The following is a 17,743-nucleotide window of genomic DNA, read 5'->3' as shown; positions in this document are numbered from 1 at the left end:
CGATCAATACAGCCACATATACACATTCAAGAACATAAAAAATTATATGTCTATGCTGCATTGATCAAAGTATCGCATCACCTTATCACAGTGCCAAAGTATGTGCTCTACTTTCAATTTTTATATAACTAAATCACCATCAATATATTTAGATCATATGAAAAAATTGTGGCAAACATTGAAAGATAACATAAAATATGTCAAGGTGCTGAAAAAAATCGCATGCGTCTAGCCCTGTTCATGCATAGCTATTGTTAAATGTAGCAATGATCAAAGAAATATTACCAATTAGACCATATGGGGTGAACTATAGCACATCTATTCATATTTAATTAAACGCATAAACGCATGAATATAGCACATTATGTTCCAGGCACAGTGATTCGGGGCAATACCACCACATTATTTTGAGAGCATTTCCATGATTCTTAAGCACATCAATAAATAAATGCAACACGAGGTATTGAGAACATACCAATTGGAGGCAGCATTATCGCACTATTATAGAGACGTTTACATGACAATTCTATACTACAGTGTCAAATTTACAAACAAATATCTGACATAAATTCATTACCAGAGTGAGGGGCAACCAGTCCTTCCACCAGAGAGGGCCTGCGCAGCCTACCACACAGGGAGAGGGACGTACCACCGGTCCCAGCAGCAAGAGGGCCATTGCTAATTCAGAGCGCAGGGTCCTATGAAAGCAAAGGAAGAACAGGTAGTAGGCCCCATACTCAGCTGGCCAAAAGATCACCCCAGTTACTTCCAGGCCGGTCGGAGCCTTCTACCACCTGTAACGGTCTCCCAGGACTAACCGTTTACCCAGTAAAAGAGGAGAAGGTAAAGAGACTGTTGTTTGTGTCCGGTCCTTTCACCGCCCTGTCGGTCCTGCACTACACCGCAACTACATCGACACTCACAAGCACCAACAGTTGCCCCGGGGTTCCGCTCCACTTGTGGGGAGCAGGACCATCAAGCTGCCATTACATCAGCCCCGGAGGCCCCATACAGCAGCGGCGGCTTAATAGCCGCAAACCACAGGTGGTGTCACGAATATAAACTTTACTTAAATCACCCCCAACACTGAAGCCATATTAATTGACTCCACCAGGGTCACGGAGTCGGGCCCCGCCACCACTGACGACCCCCGGACAAGTCCGGCCCGGTACCGGGTGTCCCATAGCCCTGGGGTGGGCGAGTCATTTGCCTCCTAGCCAAAGGTGCCCGGGCTCCAACCCCAGCACCTGTCAGACTGTCACAGGCCTGTCCTACAGGCCTGACCTCCTCCACTGCTCAACACTAACACTCATCTGACTACAACTCACTGTGTTTCCTGCCTCAGGCCCTCTGAACTCCTTGGTGGGCGTGGCCAACCGCCTGGCTCCGCCCCCTGGTGTGTTCATCAAGCACTGAGGGAGGTGACTAGGTTTTAATGGTTGGCTGATGACACCTTTTTGGGGGACAGGTGTTGTGCGGGGGTCTATCTGTGACTACCTGGCTAGTTTAGGGCGTCACATATACAGTGTTCAGGAAATAATGAAACTTTAAAGGGAATATGTAATCAGAAAATGACCTATTGTTTAAATCAAAGTTTTATTTTTCATGTATTTGATAGATTTTTTTACTATTTTCCCTATTAATCTGTAAAGAAATAAAATTTTATGCAATTTTCACACTGACTACTAAAGCGGGCTTTACACGGGAGCGATATCGGTGACGATATCGCTATCATGCGTACCCTCCCCCCTCTTTTGTGCGACATGGGCATATCGCTGTCCGTCGCGCACAAAATCGCACTCCCCCGTCACACTACTTACCTGCCATGCGACGTCGCTATGACCGGCGATCCATCTCCTTTCTAAGGGGGCAGTTCGTTTAGCGTCACAGCGACGTCACAGCTGCGTCACTGAACCGCCGCCCAATAGAAAAGGAGGGGCGGAGGGGAGTGGCCGGAACCTCTCGGCCACATCCTTCCTTCCTCCTTTTCCTCTCTCTTCCGGTGGAGACAGGTAAGGAGATGTTTGTCGTTCCAGCAGCGTCACACACAGCGATGTGTGATGCCGCTGGAGCGACAAACAACATCGTACCGTCGCTGCAGCGATATTATGGAAATGAGCAACGTGACGACGACCTACGATATCGCACGTATTTGCGCTCGTTGATCGTCGCTCATTTGCGTCACACGCTGCGATGTCGCTACCGGCGCCGGATGTGTGTCACTACCGACGTGACCCCGACGATATATCGGTAGCGATGTCGCAGCATGTAATGCCCGCTTAAGCCTAACACAAGAGTAGCTACTTCCTGTTCTGTAAGACTTTTCAGCAATCTCATTATCATCACACTATAATCTAAGAAAAACTACCCCTCTAAAGGTCCAGTCACACTAAGCAACTTACCAGCGATCCCAACAACGATAGGGATCGCTGGTAAGTTGCTAGGAGGTTGCTGGTGAGATGTCACACTGCGACACTCCAGCGATCCCACCAGCAACCTGACCTGGCAGGGATCGCTGGAGCGTGGCTACACAAGTTGCTGGTGAGCTCACCAGCAACCAGTGTCCCAGCCCCCAGCGCCGCGTGGAAGATGCTGCGCTTGGTAACTAAGGTAAATATCGGGTAACCAACCCGATATTTACCTTGGTTACCACTGCACGGAGCTACACGTGCAGAGAGCAGGGAGCAGCGCACACTGAGCGCTGGCTCCTTGCTCTCCTAGTTACAGCACACATCGGGTTAATTAACCCGATGTGTGCTGCAGCTAAATGTGCACAGAGCAGGGAGCAGCGCACAATGCTTAGCGCTGGCTCCTTGCTCTCCTAGTTACAGCACACATCGGGTTAATTAACCCGATGTGTGCTGCAGCTACATGTGCACAGAGCAGGGAGCAGCGCACAATGCTTAGCGCTGGCTCCTTGCTCTCCTAGTTACAGCACACATCGGGTTAATTAACCCGATGTGTGCTGCAGCTACATGTGCACAGAGCAGGAGCCGGCACTGACAGTGAGAGCGGAGGAGGCTGGTATCAAAGGTAAATATCGGGTAACCAAGGACAGGGCTTCTTGGTTACCCGATGTTTACATTGGTTACCAGCCTCCACAGAAGCCGGCTCCTGCTGCCTGCACATTTAGTTGTTGCTGTCTCGCTGTCACACACAGCGATGTGCGCTTCACAGCGGGACAGCGACAACTAAAAAATGGCCCAGGACATTCAGCAACAACCAACGACCTCACAGCAGGGGCCAGGTTGTTGCTGGATGTCACACACAGCAACATCGCTAGCAACGTCACAAAAGTTGTTCGTTAGCAGCGATGTTGCTAGCGATGTTGCTAGCGATGTTGCTTAGTGTGACGGGGCCTTAAGCTGAACACTCTGGAAAGAAAAGAAATACAGGGTTTATCAGGTACTTTTGTATTATTCTCTTATGGGGCTAAGAATTTACAAGCAGTTAGGCTGGGGCCACACGGGGCACTACTGCGATGCTCGCATGAGACTCGGCTCGCGCTGGCAGCACAGCAGGAGCCGAGTGTCATACGAGTGTGCCTGCATCTGCGGTCCGATCATGTGAGCAGACCTCAGCTGCGGGGGGCGGGCTGGCACGGAGGAGGGGCGGGAGGGATTTCTCTCCCTCTCTCCTCCGTAGTCGCCTATTGCCATTCTCGCACTGCACTGGCAGTAGACCAGTGTATCTCGGTCCGATTAGGGCTGAGAAAATAATCGGGGACTAGTCCCCACGCTTATTAGCATACGATAAAAGATCTTTAGAACTACTTTTTCTTAAGATTTCTTTATCTATGCTAGTGTATACAGTATACAGGGACGGTTAGGCAGGGATTACTAATATACACCCAGAACTGCTCGTGGTTCTGGTGCATACTACACCTGACAGGTTCCCTTTAACAGAACATACTAATGAAATAAACAACTACAATTACAGATATACCTGTCTGCACAGTGTGGTATATTTCTATCTTTATCATTTCCAGTGTACACAGCTTAGGGGGATCATTGCCTGTATCCTTCCTTTAAAATAAGTCGTCGTCATGCTTATACATTACTGCTCCATGTAGTGTCTTTTGGACTGATGGTAATATCCAAGTACAGCACTTAACAAGGTGTCTAGCGGTTGCTCGGTAGCTCTTTTTGAAGGAAACATGTTGTTTTTTGCACTACTATGTTGATTCTCCTGTGAATGGTGCTATTATCCATGCATTTAATTATTACAGCTTTGCTATTCTTTCAGTTTCTTGTCATTACATGGTACAGATCTATCTGGCACCCTTTCATTTCTAGTTTGACCCTTTACACTCAGCTGTCGCTTTGTGACTTAGAATGGAACAGATATACATTGTTGAGCATTGCTCCATTCAAACAGGCAATTCAGGAGCCTCATTCTTGTGATCAGTGGGGGTCCCTGAGATCACCATGTTTGGTACATAGATGATAAATGCATATGTGATGCCCTGGACTAGCCAGGTAGTCACAGACAGGCCCTTGCACAAACACCAGTCCCCTAAAAAGGTAACAGCAGCCAACCTAAAAACCCTGAGTCACCCCTCTCAGGCTTTGACGTTCACACCCGGGGGCGGAGCCAAGTGGTTGGCCACGCCCACCGAGGAGTTCGGATAGCCTGAGGCGGGAAAAGCAAGCAGATTAGTTTTGGAGGTGAAAGAGAGAGGAGTTGAGAGGAGTAAGCGTCTGACAGTGGTCTGGGTCATAGCCTGGACACCCTTGGCCAGGAGGCAGATGGTGGTCGCCGCCTTCAGGAGCCGGGAAGATGGCTGGTGGAACCGTAAGGCACATAAGGATAAGGCTGCACGTCAAAGTTAGATAATAGTATAATGCTATAAGCATACCGAAAATGCTTATAGCATTATACTATTATCTAACTTTGATGTGCAGCCTTATCCTTATGTACTATGTATTTTTTGGCTTGCACTCAGAATATATATTAGTGCTCACTTCAGTTATCCTATTTAGTAGGTGGAACCGTAAGGGACCGGGGCAGGGTAGTGGCCTGCTGGCACCGAACCGGGGAACCAACTGGAAACCGGAGCACCAGGAGGGGTACTTAGACCCAGAACGAGGACCAGAAACCACTGAACCGAGTCAAATTCACTGATTGGGGTCTGGACCTTAGGTTCTTTCCCACCCAAGTCCCGACTGAAGACAACAGCCCAACAAGGGGGATAGAAAGCCACCGCTCAGGCAGAGAGATTCCACGGGCCAGCGTCTGCAGGCATACGGGCTCTCCCGACACACACAAAGCCGGGGAGCGGACTCCCGTCGCTGAAGCGCAGGCAGTCAAAATCTACAAACGAGGTGCAGAAGAAAGGCGGGGACCACCAAACCGGGTGGGGGACCAGACGCAGCCGGCTGCGGGCACCGACCACCATCTTTTTGGTTTACCAGAGACTCCGGTCCGGTATATCTGTCATAGTGAGTACAACAGTGCCCTCGGGCCGCGCACCGCCCCGCATCACGCCAACACGCCCGCACCCCCACATCCTAACCCCAACAACTAGGCCCCGAGACCATCAACCCCCTACCCACGGAGGGATCAACACCAGGCTGCGCAACACCGTCCCCGGGAGCCTAGTCAACGGCAGCGGTAGTGTCCACACTCACCATGACCCGTGGGTGGCGTAACGAACTTAAACCCAAAACCACGGCTCCGGCCGTGAACCTCCCCACCGAAACTCCCTCACGTAGCGCCAGCCTCCCTTCAGAGCGACGTGACCCCCGGGTCCGGAGGCGCTTGAGCCACCCACCGACGAGCCTGGATCCGAGTGGCTCGGCTGTGGCCGAGCGCCGGGGCGGTACACATATCTCTGCGGAGTTCGCCCCACATGGTCTCTCACTAAGATCCCACAGGAGATGTTCCAACCTCCAAACACAAAGACCATAGGTCAAACAAACAGACACCATTATAACATATGAGACACACAGGCAACTTGGGATGCTCATTCTTGTGATCAGTGGGAGTCCCTGTGATCATCTGTTTGGTGGATAGATGATAAATGCACATCTCTTTGGAGTTTTCCCCCACAGGATCTCTCACTAAGATCCCACAGGAGATGTTCCAACCTCTTCACATACAGACCATGCTTCAACAGACAAACAGACACCATTATAACATGTGAGACACACCCATGGGTGGAGGTATGCGGATAGGCAGGAGCAGATGCACATTATTGAGCATTGTTATTCAAACAGGCAAATCGGTAGGCTCATTCTTGTTATCAGTGGGTGTCCCTGAGATCACCATGTTTGGTGAATAGATGACAAATGCATTTTTCCATGGCATTCGACTCCACAGGATCTCTCACTAAGATCCCACAACCTCTACATATACAGACCATGTGTCAAACAAACAGACACCATTATAACATGTGAGAAACACCCATGGGTGGAGGTATGTGAATAAGTAGACACACCCTAATAAATCTTATAATACTACAGGCACCAGAGCCACTATCTTATGATTTGTTGGCTCTGCTCCTATCTATATTTGCCCCCTTTTCCTACTTACTGTACTTGCTCCAGCGCTGCATGTTCAGTAAGTGGACACATCCTGTGGAGTGAGATATCAGACAAGGCCAGGGAGGAAATATTATGACAAGTGTTCCTAGTATTTTGCCTTTTTATGTCTTTTTTAATAATTACAAGTCCTGAGGTCCCCGTCACAGGTTGACATGGCGGTTTTGTGCATTTTGTTGTATTTGGCCTTCCTACCAGTAGAATTTATTTCTATAGTGCACTTTAAACAATCGGGTTGAGAAGTGACATTTATACTTTGGCCCCAGTGTAATACCTTCATTTCTAACCTCGGACTTGTTTTTATCCACTCATAATAATAGTTTTTATTTAACACTGGAGAATTGTATTTCGAAAATTGTCTGAACTATAATTTCAGTCCATTTGTTACATCCACGTGTAGGTAATTCTATGTTTTCTCTGACTTTTATGCTGTCATAGTCCAGTGACAGAATCAATAGGAATAAGTTGTTTTACTTTTTTTGTGCTTATTTAAAAGCAATATAGAAGAAATGTCTAAATGTAATGCACTTTCCTATCCCCCCAAACAACCTGTCACATCCAAGCAATTGAAATTGTCCCATTCACTGACATATTCCCTTTTAGGAGCTTAGAAACCTGTCCATGGGGCGACAAAGTACACAGCATTTAGGATCATCTTAAGATGTTCTTAAATCCATAGGAATATAAAGTGCATGCGAATGAGATGGTCAGTGGCATTGATGGGTCATTTATTAATCAGTGTATATGTGACGCCCCTGGACTAGTCAGGGCGTCACAGGGTACTACACGCTCTTTATCTCTTAGGGGCACGTTGCACACTATGACATCAAAAGCCGATGCTTGCGATGCCGAGCGCGATAGTCCCCGCCCCCGTCGCAGCTGCAATATCATGGTGATAGCTGCCGTAGCGAACATTGTCGCTACGGCAGCTTCACATGCACTCACCTGCCCTGCATCATCGCTCTGGCCGGCGAACCGCCTCCTTATTAAGGGGGCGGGTCGTGCGGCGTCATAGCAACGTCACACGGCAGGGGGCCAATAGAAGCGAAAGGGCAGAGCTGAGCGGGACGTAAACATCCCGCCCTCCTCCGTCCTTCCGCATAGCTGGCGTGAGCCGCAGGACGCAGGTAAGGTGATGTTCCTCGCTCCTGCGGCTTCACACATAGCGATGTGTGCTGCCGCAGGAACGACGAACAACATCGTAACATCGGTCCTTCCCAAATTATGGAAATGACCGACGCTACACCGATGATACTGTGTCGCCCTGGGCAAGCCAGGGGTCACAGGTCACAACACCACCACACCCCACACTCCAGGTAGGCACATCAATGCTAACCAGAAATCCTTGTTGCCTTCCTCCAGAGGCTGATGATCCACACCAGGGGGTGGGCCAGGCGGTTGGCTCCGCCCACCAAGGAGGTCACAGTGCTGGAGGCAGGAAGGACCAGGCAGAAAGCTCAGGGAGGAGCAGGAGTGAGGAGCTAAGTGAAGGAGTAAACAAGTAGTGAAAGTAGAAAAGTGGAAAAGGAGGAAAGCAAGTGAAGTGACAGAAGGAAGGAAAGCCTGAAGGGTCCAGCTTTGTGGAGGGCCAGAACAGCAAGGTCAGCGACGGCGGTGACTGTCTGGAGGGGGACCGTTTGGAAGTTCCTGGAAGGACCCCGTTGGCTGTGTGCCCGGTGGTCTGGAGCAGTGTTCCGAAGGACAGTCAGCACCAGGGCAGGGGCCTCTCGGACCCCGGCAAGGCTAGGAGTCGCCAAATTTGCCAAATCCGTCAGTGAAGGGGACGTAGAACCCCCAACAACCAAGTCCCGATTGAAGGCAACAGCCCAACCTGAAGAGAGAGACACCGCCACCCGCCACGGCACCAGTTTCTCAGGGCCAGCGCCTGCGGGCAAAGTGTAGAGCTCCTCCGGCCCAGATTGCAGTCGGGGAGCGGGTAACCGGAGGGAATCCACCGCTACCACAAGTCAAACATAGGTGCAAGGAAGAGGGACATCACCGTCACCTACCGGGAGTGCAGGTGCAGCCGTCTGTGGGACCGTCCTACCAGCCGTTTGGTTTACCGTACAAACTGTGTCCGTGTCTCAGGCTGAGTGAGTACCACAGTGCCGCAAGGCACAGCGCTGCCCCCGCGTCCCTGCACCCACCAGGCCCCGCACCTCACAAACCATCACCGGGCCCCGGGATCACCAACCCCTGCCCACGGAGGGGCAACACAACACCTGGCTGCTCCGCATCACCATCCCCGGGATCCCCGCATTGAGCAGCGGTGGTGAAATCACCACAACCGTGGGTGGCGTCACGAACTATAACAATCCCCCACACCCAACCACAAAACCCCCCCCTTTCACTCACGGGCGAGGAGTGTCGCTCGAGAGACCCCGGGATCCGGCCCACCACTCGAGCCACCACTGAGCAGCTGCCGGACCCGAGCAGAAGGGGTGAGCGTAGTGTGCCGACACCCTCCTCCCCGCCCGCGATAACTTGGCGTCACGAACAGGATCTTACCGCTCTGCCATCTGGTAGAGGTGCGCCTTGTTACCGCCGGAGGTATCCGGCAGAAAAATTTCAGAAGCCGCCATCTTTGGCGCGAAGAGTTCCCGCTCGAGCGTCTTCTCGAGCAGTAGAGGCGCGAAGGCCAAAACCCCGCCCCGAGAGAGGAGGGGCCGGAAAGAGCTAAGGGGGACGAAAACAAGATGTCTGCGCCCGACGGAGCCGCTGGAGGAGCGGTGGTCGCAGCCGCAGCGGCACCCGCGGATGGGAATGGGCCTGCCCAAGTCCCGGTTGTACCGGCGGGAGGTGCCGCGGCCCCCGCGCTCGCTCAGGTCATGCCGTTCTCCTTGCCCTATGCGCCCGGAGCTGCCTGGCTACCGCAATATGATGGGAAACCGGATGCCCTACAGGCCTTCCGGAAAAAGCTTAACCCGTTGCTGGAGCTGTACCCCCTGACTGATAAGCAACGAGCGGCGATAGTGCTAGGCCAGCTAACCGGTGCGGCGGAGCAGGAAGCGGAGACCTGGGCCGAGGGGGACCGGCTCTCTGTAGCCACCATCTTTGAGAAGCTACAGACTGCCTTCGAGACCCGGACTGAAGCTGAGCTGAGGATGCAGTTTTACCAGTGCCGGCAACGAGCCGGGGATAGCATTTGGGACTATGCTCTACGTCTGCAGACCGCCCTCCGCATGCTGAAGCGGGTGAACTCTATTAATGAGGCGGATAGTAACAAGATGTTGGTGGAGCAATTTGCGCAGGGGATGAGGTCCCCTGAGGATCGTAAACAACTCCGGCTGTGGGCCCTGGAACACCCTGATGTGGACTTTGCTGTGTTAAAAGAGCGGGCTATCAAAGCACTCCAGCCCCCAGCTGCTGAAGTTCTGGAACCCGTCCCATGGCCCGTCGAGACAGCTCCTGTTGTGGCGGCCTCAGCCAAACCAACCTCTGTAATACCTGCAGCCCCAAGCAGCACAGTCGAAGAGTTGGCCGCCCAGGTCCGTCGCATGGACGGAGACCTTGCCAAAATCCTTGCTGCACTGCAACCTTTGACCAGATCTCAGCCTCCAGCGCAGATACAGCTTGCTGACAGTCCCGAAGATGTTCCCTGGATGCAGCAGAGAAGTGCTAACAACCCGCGAAGCAGACCTCCAATCTGCTACAAGTGCCGTAAGCCGGGCCATTACTACCGACAGTGCCCGTTAAACGAGCAACCCCTGGGGCCCCGGGCCAATCCTCAGGAGTAGAACATCGTGGCCCACCGGACTGGCGAGACCGATATATCGGGGCCCGCCCTATCATCCCCGTGGCTGTGGACGGCATACCAGTGATGGCTCTCTTGGACACTGGATCACAGGTAACTACTATACCGTACAAGTTGTACCAGCGGTATTGGGCCGTAGACGAGCTGGCGCCCCCAGACAATAGCATAACGTTGATCGCCGCTAATGGACTTCCACTGACCCAGGTGGGGTATAAACAAGTGGCTATGACAGTGGGGCAAGCTGAATTACAACACCAGGGTATGATTGTGATCATGAATGAACCCAGTGATCATAACCCGAAGATAGTGCTGGGAACCAATGTGATGGAACACTGCATGGCTGATGTGTTGACCCTATTGCAACAGCTGGCCGCCACGGCGGCGGGGAGCCGACAGAGGGCTGTGCAGCGTGAAATCCGTGCCCTGATGTACCGCCAGCATGTAAGCTCAACAGGAGGGGAGATTGGTGGAGTGAGAGTGATGGATGTTGCTCCATTGACTGTGCCCCCTAGGAGTGAGATGATGATCTGGTGTAGGGCAGCAGTAGGGCCTCAGGGGCGTCACTACCCCGCGATGATGGAGCCCATGCCTTCCGAGCACTGGCCCACTGTAATGGCCGCCCGAGGGGTGGTGGATGTGAAGAAAGGGAGAGTGCCTGTGAGAGTGCTGAACTGTGGGGAGGAAGAAGTCAGGCTTCCCCGGTATGCCACCATTGCCAAGCTGCTTACCCTGGACCCTCACACTATCCATGAAGCCAGTCCATCCACACTCCAACCTGCCACCAACACTCCCCCACCCCAGGGGGACATAAGAGAGTGGCACCAACAGCTATATGTAGGCAATGATGATACCCCTACACATCACAGGGCAGGGGTACACAGGGTGGTGCAGGAGTACGAACAGGTTTTCAGTAAGCACCCCCTAGACTTCGGGCAGATCAAGGGGGTCCAACACCACATTCCCACAGGTGAACATCCCCCTGTCAAAGAGAGGTACAGACCTATTCCCCCTGCACATTACCAGTGTGCCAAGGATATGTTGAGGAATATGAAGGAGGCGGGGGTTATTCGGGACAGCTGTAGTCCCTGGGCCGCTCCGTTGGTACTGGTCAAGAAGAAGGATGGTACCATGCGGATGTGTGTGGACTACCGGAAGATCAACCAGATAACCCATAAAGATGCCTACCCATTACCGCGCATTGAAGAGTCTTTGGCCGCACTGAGGACTGCAAACTACTTCTCGACCCTTGACCTCACCAGCGGGTACTGGCAAGTGGCCGTGGCTCCAGAGGACCGGGAGAAGACCGCCTTCACCACCCCGATGGGGCTCTGCGAATTCAATAGCATGCCGTTTGGGCTGTGCAATGCCCCTGGGACCTTCCAACGGTTGATGGAGTGCTGTCTGGGACATTTAAACTTCGAGACCGTCCTGCTGTATTTGGATGATGTGATTGTTTATTCCCAGACGTATGAAGCCCATCTGGAGCACCTGGCCGAGGTGTTCGCGTCCCTTGCCAAGTACGGGATGAAGTTGAAGCCCTCAAAATGCCACCTGCTGAAACCCAGGGTGCAGTATCTAGGGCATGTGGTGAGTGCGGATGGTGTCGCCCTCGATCCTGAGAAGATCACTGCCATCCAAAGCTGGCCGAGACCAACTACAGTGAGGGAGGTAAGGCAGTTTCTGGGTCTGGTGGGGTACTATCGGCGCTTCATAAAGGGGTACACGAAGATGGCTGCCCCCATGCAAGATCTCGTGGGACAGACCAAAGGTGGTAGACCCATCGGAGCCCCACTGTCGTGGGAGGACAAGCATGAGGAGTCCTTTTGCCAGTTGAAGGCGGCCCTGACCGGAGAAGAGGTCCTGGCGTACCCTGACTATGGGCGCCCATTCATCCTCCACATGGACGCCAGTAACGTGGGGCTAGGAGCGGTCCTATCCCAGGTCCAGGAGGGAAAGGAGAAGGTGATTGCCTACGCCAGCCGAAAACTCCGGCCGACCGAAAGGAACCCTGAGAACTATAGCTCCTTCAACCTCGAGCTACTGGCGTTGGTGTGGGCTATCACGGAGCGGTTCCGTCACTATTTGGCGGCAGCAAAATTCACCGCATTCACGGACAACAATCCGCTGACTCACCTGAACACGGCCAAGTTGGGCGCGCTGGAGCAGCGGTGGGTAGCCCGGTTAGCCAACTATGATTTCACCATAAAGTACCGAGCTGGTCGTGTCAACATCAACGCAGATGCACTCTCCCGGATGCCCCATTTGTCAGAAGAGGGGTGCGAGGATGACGACCTCGAGGAGATTGAGTTGCCTGCGTTTCACCAGCCGCCTACTGAGAGGGTACAAGTATGTCAGCAAAGGGTGGATTTGGACCCGCGGCCCAGTCAAGAGTGGCAAGACGCCCAGGACCAAGCGCCGGCTGTCCGCCTTGTCAAGACCCTGGTGGAACAAGGTGCTATGGGAATAGACCCTGCCGCTCCAGCCGAAGCCCAACGCTTGTGGAAAGAACGGAAACGGCTTTACCTACACCAAGGGAGGCTGTACCGTGAGCTGATCAACCCGAAGACCCATGAGAAAATATGCCAGTTAATCGTTCCTCAAGCTGATGTCGCTACTGTCCTACAGGCATACCATGATGGTGCTGGCCACTTCGGGTGGAAGAAACTGGAGATGCTGTTGAGGGAGCGGTTCTATTGGAGTGGGATGCGTGAATCGGTGGAAGCCTGGTGCCGAGAGTGCGGTCCTTGTACGCTGAGAAGAAAGGACGAGAAGAGCCGGAGGGCACCGTTGCACCCCATAGTCACCCATCAGCCGCTGGAGCTGGTCGCCCTAGACCATGTCAAACTCACCCCTAGCCGAAGTGGGTACACCTACGCATTGACGATGGTAGACCACTACTCAAGATTTATGGTGGTAGTCCCCGTTAAGGACCTGACTGGTCGAACCGCTGCTCGAGCGTTCCAGGCCTATTTTTGCCGACCCCATGGGTACCCCGAGAAGGTGCTGACTGACCAAGGCCCGGCTTTTGAAGCGGAAGTGTTTCACGAATTCTGCCAGTTGTACGGCTACAAGAAGATCCGGACTACTCCGTACCACGCCCAAACCAACGTCATGTGCGAGAAAATGAACCACTTGGTCCTGGGGCTCCTCAAGACACTACCGCTGGAAGAACGGAACATGTGGCCAGAAAAGTTACCCGACTTGGTCGACATGTACAATAATATCCCATCCAGCTCGACAAAGTGCACCCCAGCGTATCTGATGAGGGCTCGTCCTGGCCGCCTGCCGGTGGATCTGGAGATGGGGTTGGAGGCCCCGGAAGTACTCCCTTCAACAGCAGAGTGGGAAAGTCGGAGGAGGGCCCAATACCGGCAAATCCAGGAGTATGTGGAGAAAAACCTCAGTCGGAGTCGAGAACAGCAAGAGCACCGGTTCAATCAGAAGGCGCCCGCAGGTCCTTTCCAGCCAGGAGATGTGGTGCTGAAACGGAAGAGAAAAGCCCACAAACTGGATGACCAGTGGGAGCAAGTCCCTTACGTCGTACAACCCACAGAGTGGGACGATGGGAAGACCTACCAGATCAGTCGTGACCAAGGGGGCACCCTGGCCACCGTTTCTCGGGACCATCTAAAAAAATGCCCCCCAGCGTTGAAAGCAGAGGCTGAAGTACCGGTTCTTCCACCAGTGGAAAAGGCGGCAGAGGTAATCCACACTGTGATGGGTGACTTCCCAGCAAACTGGCCTACACAGAACGGCGCAGTGATACTTCCAGTGATACTGTTCCCACAACCCGTGGATGAAGAAGTAGTGGAAGCGGTTAACCGTGAGCCAGAACCAGTGCCAGTGCCCAGGGACGAACCTGTACCCAGTCCCCCTACACCTCCGCCTGCTCCACACTATAGCAGGGAGGAGGAACCGATTGTTCCCTCTACCCCACTGCTTAGCAACACTGACACTGGGCCCCGAAGGTCCACCCGTTCCAACCTAGGTAGACCCCCGCTTAGGTACAGGGAGACCGTTCTATGAGTAAAAGGGGTCCGTAAAGTGCAGGAGTGGTTGTTAGTTGTTGTTTGTTTGTTTGAAAAGTTTGAAATGATAAGGAAAATGATGATACCGTGAAAGTCACCTGATTTGCTTGTGATTTGCAACCGGCCGGAGCCGGCACCGTTGTCCCCGTGGGGACCGTTTAAAAATGCATGGGAACTATCCATGGACAAGCCCGTGAACTTGCAGGGCACCACAAACGTTAAGTGGCTTGTAAATATGTTGGTTACCGTTACCGTTTCCGCAATGCCACCTCCGGAGAGGCAGGTTGGAGGGAGGGCCCTGCGCAGAGCAGGCTGGGGCCCAGCCACCAAAGGAACCGGTGGCTACCCTCTTGAGGGGAAGGACAGATCCCGCTCGGGTAACTTGTGCTGGACTGTGGGTCAAGGGGTGCTGCCTGGGCTTTAGGGGCAGCATCAGGGCCAGGTTGCTTGGGTGGGAGAGAGCGGAAACCGTGACCGTAAACCGTTGCAACGTTAAAAGTAAATGTGCCTCCCGTTTTGGGAAGATTTATTAAAAAAATGTTATTCATGTTTGCTTAACCTTGTTACCCCTTTTTCAGAAAAATAAAACCGGTGTAGGACGGCAGCCCGCGGACGGTCTGCATTTTGCTAAGGGGGAATGTGTCGCCCTGGGCAAGCCAGGGGTCACAGGTCACAACACCACCACACCCCACACTCCAGGTAGGCACATCAATGCTAACCAGAAATCCTTGTTGCCTTCCTCCAGAGGCTGATGATCCACACCAGGGGGTTGGCCAGGCGGTTGGCTCCGGCCACCAAGGAGGTCACAGTGCTGGAGGCAGGAAGGACCAGGCAGAAAGCTCAGGGAGGAGCAGGAGTGAGGAGCTAAGTGAAGGAGTAAACAAGTAGTGAAAGTAGAAAAGTGGAAAAGGAGGAAAGCAAGTGAAGTGACAGAAGGAAGGAAAGCCTGAAGGGTCCAGCTTTGTGGAGGGCCAGAACAGCAAGGTCAGCGACGGCGGTGACTGTCTGGAGGGGGACCGTTTGGAAGTTCCTGGAAGGACCCCGTTGGCTGTGTGCCCGGTGGTCTGGAGCAGTGTTCCGAAGGACAGTCAGCACCAGGGCAGGGGCCTCTCGGACCCCGGCAAGGCTAGGAGTCGCCAAATTTGCCAAATCCGTCAGTGAAGGGGACGTAGAACCCCCAACAACCAAGTCCCGATTGAAGGCAACAGCCCAACCTGAAGAGAGAGACACCGCCACCGCCACGGCACCAGTTTCTCAGGGCCAGCGCCTGCGGGCAAAGTGTAGAGCTCCTCCGGCCCAGATTGCAGTCGGGGAGCGGGTAACCGGAGGGAATCCACCGCTACCACAAGTCAAACATAGGTGCAAGGAAGAGGGACATCACCGTCACCTACCGGGAGTGCAGGTGCAGCCGTCTGTGGGACCGTCCTACCAGCCGTTTGGTTTACCGTACAAACTGTGTCCGTGTCTCAGGCTGAGTGAGTACCACAGTGCCGCAAGGCACAGCGCTGCCCCCGCGTCCCTGCACCCACCAGGCCCCGCACCTCACAAACCATCACCGGGCCCCGGGATCACCAACCCCTGCCCACGGAGGGGCAACACAACACCTGGCTGCTCCGCATCACCATCCCCGGGATCCCCGCATTGAGCAGCGGTGGTGAAATCACCACAACCGTGGGTGGCGTCACGAACTATAACAATCCCCCACACCCAACCACAAAACCCCCCCCTTTCACTCACGGGCGAGGAGTGTCGCTCGAGAGACCCCGGGATCCGGCCCACCACTCGAGCCACCACTGAGCAGCTGCCGGACCCGAGCAGAAGGGGTGAGCGTAGTGTGCCGACACCCTCCTCCCCGCCCGCGACAATACGATTTGGACGTTTTTGCGCTCGTTAATCGTATCAAAAAGGATTACACACTACGATATCGACTGCGACGCCGGATGTGCGTCACTTTCGATTTGACCCCACCGACATCGCAGCTGCGATGTCGTAGTGTGCAAAGTGCCCCTTAGTGCAGGACTCAACTTCCCATGGTTCTGGGTTCCCAACCTATAGTACTGCCTCCATCAGCTTCCAAAATCCCAACAACACCTCACACCACACCCTGTCAGACACACCAGTGGGCTGCTAAGCTGGAATAGGGCTGCCCACCTAGGGGTCAGGCAGACTGGTGGGAGGGAAGGAGGAGAGTTGAGTGTCAGCTTTTAGAGAGAGGAGCTGGAGAAAAGAAAGTTAGCCCTCGAGTAGTCAGGAGCTGGGGAATGTGTGGCTCCCTGGGAGTGAGAGGTTGGGTCGCAGACGGTGGTCTGGGACCGTAGGAGTCGTAGACCCGGTATCAGGTACACTTCTAATTTGTGCACAGAGGCAGGCTCCAGACCACCCGGCAGTACTGTAGGTGACGGATACCCGGACGGGCTCCCCCAAGAGGGTAGCGGCACCCAGAGACTTGGTTTACCTTGTTATTAGAGTCTGCTTTACGGTCGCATCATCACCAACACTGCCTGAATGAGTACATGGTCCTCCCCTGCTTTCAATCCGCACCCCGCTCCCCAACACCACCATCCAGAGTCCCGGGGCCTCCCCTACCCATGGAGGGAAACGTCATCTGGCCGCCCCCACTCCATCTCCCCCGGGTACTCCCATCGGCAGCGGCGGTACTCCCTTTTGCGTGATCCACGAGTGGCATCACGAACTATTATCCCCTGTAAATACCCCCCTTTTTTACATTCAAGTGGCCGCGAGCCCCCGGGTCCAGAGACCCTCGAGCCACAGCAGATCCCCCCCCCCCTGATCCGAGCGGTTCGACCACTGCAGGAGCGCCACATATACACGCATACATAGAGCAGAGCGGAGGAAGAGACATTTTATTACTGTGTATTACTGACGCCTCTGCTCTCAATGCTCCTGGTTAATCAGCTAATCTGTTCAGATACATATACTTAATGAAACATGGCTTTATTAATTTTTGATATTTTGGTACAGAATTTGGTATTTGGCATTTCAGTGGCTCAAAAGTAACTGGACCAATGAAATTTACCATAAATAAAAAATGTTCAATTTAAACTTCGTAGAGAATTCTTGGCAAGTAATGACTGCCTGAGGTCTGGAGCCATGGACGTCACCAAACACTGGGTTTTCTCCTTTATGATGCTTTGCCAAACCTTTACTGCAAATGACTTCTTCAGTTGTTGCTTGTTTGTGGTTCTTTGTGCCTTAAAGGGGTGGTCTGAAGGCTGAAGAAATTTCAATCTAAATCTCGATTTATTTATTGCCCCAATTTAAACTAATTTCTAATATGACTATACTAAACATTTCCTACCCCAACGACAACACTATTTAACTACTATTGATTTTTTTCCCCTATTTCCTGGCTGCTGACGCTTTGTGGAGATAATCAAACAATGCATCATCAGAGCATG

At 53.2% G+C, this 17,743-nt stretch overlaps 1 protein-coding gene across 5 annotated transcripts in view; it reads left to right on the top strand.

Moving 5' to 3' along the window:
- Positions 1–17,743, top strand: part of CTPS2 (CTP synthase 2) — a 275,422-nt gene that overhangs the window by 83,756 nt on the left and 173,923 nt on the right. The gene's annotated exons all lie outside the window — the stretch shown is intronic.

This window comes from Anomaloglossus baeobatrachus, chromosome 2 (assembly GCF_048569485.1).
Source record: "Anomaloglossus baeobatrachus isolate aAnoBae1 chromosome 2, aAnoBae1.hap1, whole genome shotgun sequence".
Lineage (NCBI taxonomy): Eukaryota > Metazoa > Chordata > Amphibia > Anura > Aromobatidae > Anomaloglossus > Anomaloglossus baeobatrachus.
Note: the sequence above shows the minus strand (reverse complement) of the source record. Positions and strands in the feature narration are given on the sequence as shown.